This window comes from Perognathus longimembris, chromosome 4 (genome assembly GCF_023159225.1).
Source record: "Perognathus longimembris pacificus isolate PPM17 chromosome 4, ASM2315922v1, whole genome shotgun sequence".
Taxonomy (NCBI): domain Eukaryota; kingdom Metazoa; phylum Chordata; class Mammalia; order Rodentia; family Heteromyidae; genus Perognathus; species Perognathus longimembris.
Window position 1 is genome coordinate 63,757,968 of NC_063164.1, and position 10,587 is coordinate 63,768,554.

Genomic DNA, 10,587 nt, shown 5'->3' on the forward strand with positions numbered 1-10,587 from the left:
TTTTCCTTCCTTTCTTGGCACAGAATTACTTCAGTAAAAGGGGTGACTTTTTGGAGAGTACCTTCCCTTACCAAGACCTATAGGACAGCTGGTAACACAGTGTATAGAGAGACAGGAGAAAGACAAGAACTGCAAATCCATGCTTCCATATCAACATTTATTCTTCAGGGAAAAAATGAGTGGTTGCCCTCTCCTATTTTTTCCTTTGTATCTTCTGTCTTGTGGAAGACACAGAAATTGGCCATCTATATCCTTTAAAGAAGGAAATACCATTCTGGTGGTCATAATTTCTGAATTCTTTATCTGCTCTTTCTTCTACACTTTGATGCTTTTTTTTTTCTGTGAGAAGAAGATAGTTTCCAGATGTCAGCTTTCAGCTGCAGGAGGCTGTCTTACCGAAAGCTGCACTTTTCCTGGGAAAAAGCACATAATTAGTGATGATGAAAGCACTGGTAGCAAGACCTGACCATTTTTCCCCAACATGATTCACTCTGAGGGTCTGCATCCTTTTCATTGAGCCCTCTGGCAATGGCATAAGTGTTCTTAGCTTGCATCACAATTTGACTTCTCCTTCTGCCTTGTCTTGCTTTTTTGGATTTCTTCCCACAGAGGCTGATTCCTGATGCACTGTGTGCAAACTCTGTTTTGACATTTGCAGAACCCATCCTCTGAAATTGACTCACAAAGGATGTAACTAACATGAAGAATGAGTTTTGAAGCCATTGAGAAAGTGAACATTTAGAAAATTATTGATTTCTCAAGTTCTCTGTTTTAATATAAAATGAGTGTAATTATCTCTAATTTATAAAGGTGTTGTAAGGATTAAGGGAGAATGTAATGTGCCAGGCCATAATAATGAGTTGTATAAATAAAAGTCTCTCTCCATTTTATCTTTTTGTTTTCAATTTTCTTGTTTTCTCTTTCTTCACATAACTTGTTCATATTTTTTATCTCAAGAATTCATTTTCTTTTGCATTTCTTGTCTTTCCATCTATTACCTTTTAAAATGTATATAAATTACTTTTTGTTATCTTCAAGTAGTGGCATAAAGGGGTCATTTTATAAAGAAGATACATCTTGATCAATGTCATCCCTTCCATAATTCTCAGGCATCTCTCTCAACCCCACCCATCACCTCAATTTTTCTACTTTTAGTTTCATGAATATACATGGAATGTTATGACTGTTTTCACTCACCCTTCCTTTTCTCCCTTGTCTACCCTCTCCCCCTGGCCTTACCCCTCACACACTCCACAAGTTCCAGCTTCCTTTTATTTGTGCTGTAAGCTATGCTGTTCAAAGGAATTACACCATTGGAATTATCCCCTGTAAATGTGTACATTTTAATTGTTCCAGCATAGTTTTGGGAAAATGTGTAGGCATTGGATCCAGTACAATCAAGTTATAGAACACTTCCATCACCACAAAACATAGGCTTCCCATTGAATTGTGATCCTGCAACTGTACCACAGGTAATCACTGATCTGCAGTTGCAAAGTTTGACTTCACAGACTTGCCCTTGCTTGGTTACTTGCTCAGCTGGTCCTCTACCATTGGAGCCATGTTTTCAATCTAGTATTTTGCTGCTTAGATGATTACTTTGGAGATGGAGTCCTAAGGACTTCTCTGGACAGACTGGCTTCAAACCTTGATCCTGGAGCTTTCATTTTACTACATAGCTAGGACTATAGGCATGAGCCACTAGCACCTGGCCATTGATCTGTTTCTCTCACTGTATATTGGATTTATCTTTTCAGAGTTTCATATTAATATAATTTACAGTGTGTACTTTGTTTCTGTCTGGCTTTTTTTCTCTCTCAACATAATGTTTCTATGATTATCCAGGTTTTTGTGTACTTTTTACTGCTGTGCAGTATTCTATTGTATGAATGTATTACAATTTGTTTCTTCATTTACCAGGTGTTGGACATTTGGTTGTTTCCATTTTGGGTTATTATGAATAAACCTGCTATGAACACTCATGTACAAGTCTTTATGTGGATATATGTCTTCTTTTTTGGGAGTAAATATGTAGGTGTATAATTACTGAGTCATATGTTAAGCATATGTTTAACTTTATAAGAAAATACTGTATTCCACCAAAAAAATATACATGGTTCAGTTGCTCCACATTCTATCCAACACTTTGCATTGTCAATCTTTTTTTTGTTAAATGTAGCCACACTACTAGATATGAAGCTAAAATATCTCATGGTGATTTAAATTTACATTTTCCTGATGAATAAAGACACTTTGATTTCATTTAAAAACAAATCATAGGATCTTACTATTTGTTCTTCCTCTTGACATAGTCAGCTGGATGCTGTGATATACATGTGTACGACCACCAGTCCTGCAGTATTGCTTCACTCTTTAATCGCCCTTTGCATATCTTCTGTGAAGATTTTTAAAACATTTTGCCCACTCTAAATTGGATTGTTTCCTTGCTATTGTACTGATATCCATTTGGTATATATTTTAGATACATTATAAGGTATACGTTTGTGAATATCTTACCCTGATTGTATTTTGCCTTATCATATCTTTTCTTTCAAATTTTTATCAGCATCAATTAGTTGTACCAGGGGTTTCCATTTTGACATGTCCGTGTGTGTCCACAATGTACCTTGATCAGAGTCATCTTCTCCAGCCTCTCTCTCGTTTTCTAATCCCTCCTTTCAAACAAATGTCAATTGGCTTCATTGTTCTATTTTCATAAAGTGTTCTGGCTATACTCACCTTCCTTCATTATTCCATCGACTCTCTCCTCCACTATATAGACTTTATTATGCTGAGGTAAATTCTTTCTATTCTGAGTTTCTCCAAAACTTCTATCATAATAGGATGATGAATATTTTCAAAGGCTTTTTCTCTATATTTGCATCTTTGATTCTTTTAGTCTGTATTATATTTATTTATGTATGTGGTACATATCTGGAATGATACTAGTTTGATCAAGGTATAGATAATTTTTATGGGACTTTGAATGCAATTTGCAAGTATTTTATGGAGGTTTTTGCACCTCTGTTCATCAAAGAGATTGGTCTATAATTCTCTGTTTTCATTGTGTCATCTGGTTTTGGAATAAATTTAATACTGGCTTCAAAGAATAAGTTTAGTAGTATCCCATCCCTTTCTAATTTATGAAAAATTGGAATATTGGCATTTGTTCTTTCTGTAAAGAACAACTATGGCTCTTTTATGGCAGAATTCTTCAGTGAATCTACTAAGGTCTTGGCTTTTCTTCATTGGGAGTCTAATATTGGTTTAATCTTATTGCTTGTATGGCTCTATTTACCTGGGTTATATCAGCTTGCTTCAAGATGCTTTTTGATAAGTGAAGTACATCTTGAAATATACCCACTTTTCTAGATTTTCCAGTTTATTTGAATATAAAAGTTCAAAATGTATTCTCTTGTTCTTCTGAATTTTATTTTTATTTGCTGGGATAGTCTTATTATAGCCTCTATTTTTATTTATTTGGGTCATTTTCTTCCTCTGTATAATCAGACTGACTAATTGAAATTTTTATCCTTTTATTTCACTGAATATATTTTTCTATCATTTTAGTTAATACTTCTTTTTCTTTCTTTTTGCCCATAATTATTATGTTTAGTCTTTTAATAGTGTCTTTGAGATTTTTCTTTCTTTTTAAAAAAATTTTTATTGTCATACTGATGTACAGAGAGGTTACAGTTTCATACATTAGGCATTGGATACATTTATTGTACTATTTGTTATTTCCTCCATCATTTCCCTCTTCCGTCCCCCCCCCCACCCATGAGTTGCTCAGTTCATTTACACCAAACAGTTTTGTAAGTATTGCTTTTGTAGTCATTTGTCTTTTTTACCCTGTGTCTCTCGATTTTGGTATTCCCTTTCAGTTTCCTATTTCTTATACCAGTATACATGGTTTCCAATGTACTCAGATAAGACACAGTAGTGCAGGTACACCACAGGAAGGGGATACAAAAAGATCATCAATAATAGAAGCTACGGTTACACATAGCGTGTTGAAAGTAGTTACAGCAGTGATATAACAATCATTTCCATAACATGGGGTTCATTTCACTTAGCATCATCTTATGTGTTCATAAGGTTATAGCTATTGGGCTCTTGTGATCCTCTGCTGTGACTTGCCTAAATCTGTGCTAATTATTCTCTATGAGGGAGACCATAGAGTCCATGTTTCTTCGGGTCTGGCTCACTTTACTTAGTATAATTTTTTCCAAGTCCTTCCATTTCCTTACGAATGGGGCAATGTCATTCTTTCTGATAGAGGCATAAAATTCCATTGTGTATATGTACCACATTTTCCTGATCTATTCGTCTACTGAGGGGCATCTGGGTTGGTTCCATATTCTAGCTATGACAAATTGTGCTGCGATGAACATTGTTGTGCTGGTGGCTTTAGTGTGTTCTTGTTTGTGGTCTTTTGGGTAGATGCCCAAAAGTGGGGCTGCTGGGTCATAGGGGAGTTTTATATTTAGCCTTCTGAGGAATCTCCATACCACTTTCCAGAGTGGCTGAACCAGTTTACATTCCCACCAACAATGAAGTAGGGTTCCCTTTTGGCCACAGAGAATTTCAATGTTCTCTTTATATTTTACCCTGTTTGTTAATCTGTCTGTTCAAAGACAGTTACCTTGTCTTTGAGCCCTGACATTTTGTTTTCAATTTGATGCACTCTACTGGAGAGAATTTCCACATTTTTTGTTTGACTTGTTGAGCTTTTCATTTCCAGAATTTAAGTTTAATTCTTTCATAGGATTTCAATATGTTTCTTGAATTCCTCTTTTGTAGCCCACATAAAAAAACTTTCCCAAGTCTCCTCAATAATTTTTATTTGAATTTTCTCCTGCAGAGAGGAAAAAAAAATCTCTTATTTTTGTGTGCATGTATTTGTGTTATATGTAAATTGAGAGTGGGGGCTGGTCAAAATTAGTTATCCACTTCTGTGCTGTTTCCACTTTACAAGTATCACTTCTCTGAGTATTGGAAACCACTGATGATTGTGTGCTTCTTTCAAGTCTATGGAACAGGCAATTTTCCACTTGCTACATAATTTCCTCTGGTTTCTAGTATGGCAGTGTGTATGCCACCTTCATAGTATCCCTCTAATGTGCACCATAGGAGTAAACAAATGGTATTGAGTTATGTATCTGTATCAGTTATCTGATAATCTCAGATTCTTTCCCTGAAGGTCTCAATTCTTTTAGATATCACATAGAAATTGGGAGATATACATATTCTTCACATTCTGTGCTCTCTCAGAGTTCTCGACTTTGCCTGAGAGCCAGCCCTTAAAGCTACCAGATAGCTCCGGATTTTGAGTGTTCTGTTAGACACAGGCTTGACTTTGTTTTCCAGTGGTCTTAAGGCACTTGGAATTGATCATGTCAGATGAGATGGGCCACAGTCTTTCCAGCTCTTCACTACTTGAGTTTCTGATGCTGCTTTAACCTGAAGGCCTGCCTAGGGTGGGGCTACTGAATACGGAGCCTGTTGCTGCACCCAACATCCCTAAGTTCCCACTGTATGCTCCCAGCTCTCCAGTGTTAGAATCTCTCCCACTGTATGTTCACCTCTGGTGAGAGTTTTCCACCTGACTGCTGTGGATGGGTAGTTTAAGAGTTCCCTGGTTTGAGTTTTGAGTTTTAAGTCTCTAGTATGGCTCAGTCTCAGAGTGCTTGAAAACAGATAATATAACCTGATTACCCTTGCAGTCTTGTAATCTGAGAGAGTCTGCTTGGTTATAGTCCATGTGGCAAGCAGCTAAATAAATTTTATCACTCTGGTAACTGCTGTAATCTGCAGGTGAAGGGAATTTGCTTTTCTGGAGATGGTTCTAATTAGGGCAACGGGGCTCTCACCCCTAACCCCAGTCTTGAATGGAAGGCACTCCTCAATGTGATGCCTCCGTGCCACTTTCTGAGATGTGCGAGTGCAAGGCTGTCTTGCCTGATGCTGTTTTGTCATGCTGGACAGTTCACCTGCCTGCCAAGTCCATGCACTGGGGTTTAGGTTTGTAGGAGATGTGGCTCTTTCCCACACTTCAATCTCTTGGTCTGCTGTACAGGTCTCCTGGCTAACTTTATGGCAAAGGCATTGGCTTCCACTCATTCTGAGAGGCTGCAAACTGTTTACTAATTTTCTCTGTCATCTGTCTGTTTCCCCACATTTCGCAGCTGTCCCTTTCTTCTTTAGTGATTTTCAGTACTTTCCCTCATTTCTACTTTTCTAAATATAGTCTTCCCTTTGTTTCTTAGACTTGTTCTCATCTATGGAGTCAATGAAGAAAGCCACTACTCCACCATCTTGCCTACTCTTTGCCTACTCTAAAACGGTGAAGACTTCCTTATATGCTTTTCAAAGAAATGCATTTGGCTGTAGAGTTCTTCACATTTAGGCCTAGGGTCAATTTCAGGTTAAATTCTTTCAAAGGATGTGAAGTATGAGTCTCACTCTTCCATAAAGTTTTCATTTCCTTTCCATTGCTTTAGAGTCCCAGTGCCCATGAATTTATTTTGGCACCCTTGTCAAGGTCAAATCTGATTTGACATTAATGTAAGTTGTGTGTGTGTGTGTGTGTGTGTGTGTGTGTGTGTCTGTGTGTGTGTCTGTGTCTTTACATCTGTTAAAAAAAAAAACAACAAAACAGAACAAAACAAAACTTTTTTTTAAACTTAATTTAATTTTTTTTCCAGTCCTGGGCCTTGGACTCAGGGCCTGAGCACTGTCCCTAGCTTCCTTTTGCTCAAGGCTAGCACTCTGCCACTTGAGCTACAGCGCCAATTCTGGCTGTTTTCTATGTATGTGGTTCTAGGGAATCGAACCCAGGGCTTCATGTGTATGAGGCAAGAACTCTTACCGCTAGGCCATATTTCCAGGCCCAAACAAAAACTTTTATTTTTTTTCAGTTCTGGGAACTGTACTCACCATGCTAGGTGAGTGCTTTATCACTTGAGCCAGACTCTGAGCCCCAGAGGAACATTTTTTGTTTCAAATTCAGGGCTTTACATGTGTTTGCCATGGTAAACCTTACCATGTTAAGTGCTCAAAAGCACTTTACTAACCTACCTTTAGAACATTTAAAATAACAAAAGGATTTATGCTAAAGATTAAATTATACTAAAGAATTAAGGTTTAAATAAATGAAGAGATGTGTTGTATTGCTTCCAAAGGTTTCATTTGTTATTTTAAATGTTTTCCTAAATACCACATCCCATTTTTATGATTAATTTACAGAAATGCAGCTTTAGTTGCTATGTTTGTTTTTTTGTTTAAAATGTGTTTGCTGGTTTTAAGACATGTTCTCACTAGATAGTCCACAGTAGCTCACTATGTAGCCCCAGCTGGCTTTGAACTTAATCCTTCTGCCTCTGTCTCCCAGGTGCTGGAATAATAGGTTTGTGTCACCACATGCAGCTATCTTGTTTTTTATTCATTAATTTGCTAAGTCTATATTAATTTATCTCCAAAATCTTGTTATTTATTTTTACTTTTAAATATTCATATACTGATTATGTTCTGTATGTTATCTTATTGAAGATGTCCACAGAACTTTTTGTCCTATTCTGGAATGCCTTTGTCATCTGAGCCCGGTGAATGACATTTTCATGCCTTCTCCCTTTACTGTTGTCTGGGGATTGCTTCCTTTGCCCATTATTTGGGTTGTATTTTCTGTGACCTGAATATCACATTTTCTTTTTGCTTCATTTAGCACCACATTAATAGGGAAAATCTTCCTGTAATTACTTGAGGAAGGATACATGAGTGGTCACTTTGTTTCATTTTGTTTTTGTTATTTATTTTTTGATGGGGGGAGTTTTATGCCTTTTTTTGCATTGATTCATACTTTTCTGGTTATATTTTCCTAAATAGTTTTTATTTGATTAGAGATATTTTCCTTTTGTTTTCTAAGAGTTTTATCATGCTACATTTTTTTTTCTTATGTGTACAGGTCCTGGGAATTGAACTCAGGGCTTAAGTGCTGTCCCTAAGCTTCTTTTACTCAAGATTAGCACTCTACCACTTGAACCACAGCTTCATTTCTGGCTATTTTTTTTGTAGTTTATTGGAGCTAAGAGTCTTCCTGTCCAAGTTGGCTACAAACCATGGTCCTCAGAGCTCAGTCACCTGAGCAACTAGGATTAAGATGTGAGCCACCAGTGCCCAGCTCTTATTACATCTTATTAACTGTTTCTGATGATAGATATTAGGGTTGGAGTACATTTTTTTCAGAACTGAAAACCTACTTCATTTTCTTCTAGCTTTCTAGTATTGAGGTTATGACATTTGATCTCTTTGTGTGACCTAATTTTTTTCCTTTGCAGAAATTTTTGGGTTTTACTTTTAGCTCCACACATTATAAAGTATCATGAGAATGTATTTTTGTTTAAAATATACATTCCATAGTTTATATCCAGAAGGAAAGTAGAGAGAAACATTTATTTACTATTACTTTGATGAGAGTACAAACCCAGAATGAATAAGCAGCAATACAAATTAAGTGGAATTAAAGAAGAACAAGTATACAGAGGAGATGCTAATAGCCTGCTATACCCAATGAACCTATGGATTATCCATCCAAGAGAAGAAAGGGGAAATTTTATCAGCTCCCAATTCCTGTGGATTAAAATTCTGTCCTAAGATATAATTGTATGTGTCTGTATGTGTGGGTGTCAAATGGGGCTCTGAGATATCCCACTTTTCAATGTAAATAAAACATCAGATCAAAATGGAAGAGCACAGAGAGTTGGAATGAGGTGAGATATGAAGCTTGGCGGAATTTGACAGACTGAGTTGCCATTGCAGTGACTGACTGAAACAGGAGACAGGAATTATGTGGCTTTCTTGCTTCCATGGTGCTAAGTTCTAGATAAGCCTTTCAGTATAGAAAATTTGTTTGTTCAAGTTTGTAAGCAATTTCTTAAATTATTTCCCTGATTATTCTCTACCCCTACCTCATTTTCTCTTTCAAGAACACCTATTAGTCAGATTTAAGACCATTTAGCCTTTTCGTAAATTCTTTGGTTTCTTCCATATTTCCACATTTTGTAGTTTTGCCACACTTTGGGGAACATTTTCTCTTATATCCTCTTATTCTCTTGGCTTTTTAAATTTCTCCTAACTTTCAAATTTCTAAAGGATATTTGTTATTTCTGAATGTACAAAGATGCATGCACGAGCACACACACACACACATGCACCATGCACGTACACACAAACTCCTGTACTTGTTCAATGTTTGTAATATTTGTCTTTGAATTTTCTCAGGAGCAACAATAACTTGTGTTTTATTTTCTACATTTTCTTTTATGAAAGTATTGTTTCTCTGGTATTTTATCCTTGTCTTGTTAGCTTTGACTTCAGTCTTCATCTTAGACTTGTCCTCCAGATGTTTGCTGATTATATGTTAGAATAGTCCCCAAGAATATAATTGAAAGCTCTCTGTGCATGTTTGAGCCATTTAATTAAAGAGCTTCCAATATCATTAGTGTGAAGACTACTTTTTTTTTGGCATGGCATATTCCTTAGGGAAAACGCTTAACAATCTTTGACCTAGAGGGTACATGCCAGACTACTAGTGCTTACACATCCAACTGGAGAATAAGCTAAGGTTCATATTGAATATGTGAGTTATTATATGTACTCTTTTGACATAAGGTTAAGTTATCCTCATTCAGTTGTATCTGGGGTCTTCTAGCCAGAAATTACCACTTTACCTTCATCAAAAGGATAAACTCCAGTCTGCTAAGTGAGGGAGGGGAATCCTGAGCTTTTGTGCTCAAGGCTTACACTCTACCACTTGAGCCACAGCATCACTTCTGCATTTTTGGTGGTTAATTTGAGATAAAGCATTTCATGGACTTTCCTGCCAGGGCTGGCTTTGAATTGCTATACACAAATCATAGCCCCAAGAGGAGCAGGGATTACAGGTGTGAGCCATTGATGCCTGACTAGTTAGTGTTTCTTAAACAGACCTGAAACCAACCATCCTGATTTAACCCTACCTTCAAGCATCTAGAAATACCTGGTTCCAGGAATTTCAGAGTGTAAAAAGGAGTTGTTTCTGAGCTCTGATCATTGCCAGTTTAGGATTTAGCGTCTTGGGTCTGCTAAATTACCCATCTGTTTTCTAGCTTTCAAAAATTTGTGGCTGAGATTTCTTCTGTTCTTTTTTGTAGAATCTTTTCCCAAATCTCTTTTTCATGAAATACAAACATATACTTGAAGATCTGCGTTTTTCCAGCCTAACAAATATAGTTATTGACGAAGTTAAGTCTACTGGCATTCCACAGTTTCTTGTGTCTTAAAAAATGCAGGTTCACTCGATTTGTGTGTACCATAATAGCATTTGTTTCTCTTAACGTGTGAACTCTAGCTTACTGGGAGGTTACAAAACTCTGTGCAGTTGGTACAGTAAATAAATAAATTCATTCATGAATTTTTGCTCCATCCCAGCACAGTGTAATAGAATTGCAAGTCCCTCAGATGATTTAACTTTTTTCCCACTGACCTCAGGGTCTAGATGAGAGAAACACATTCAAAGCAACACCAACCGTATTATGAAGTTTCAGTATG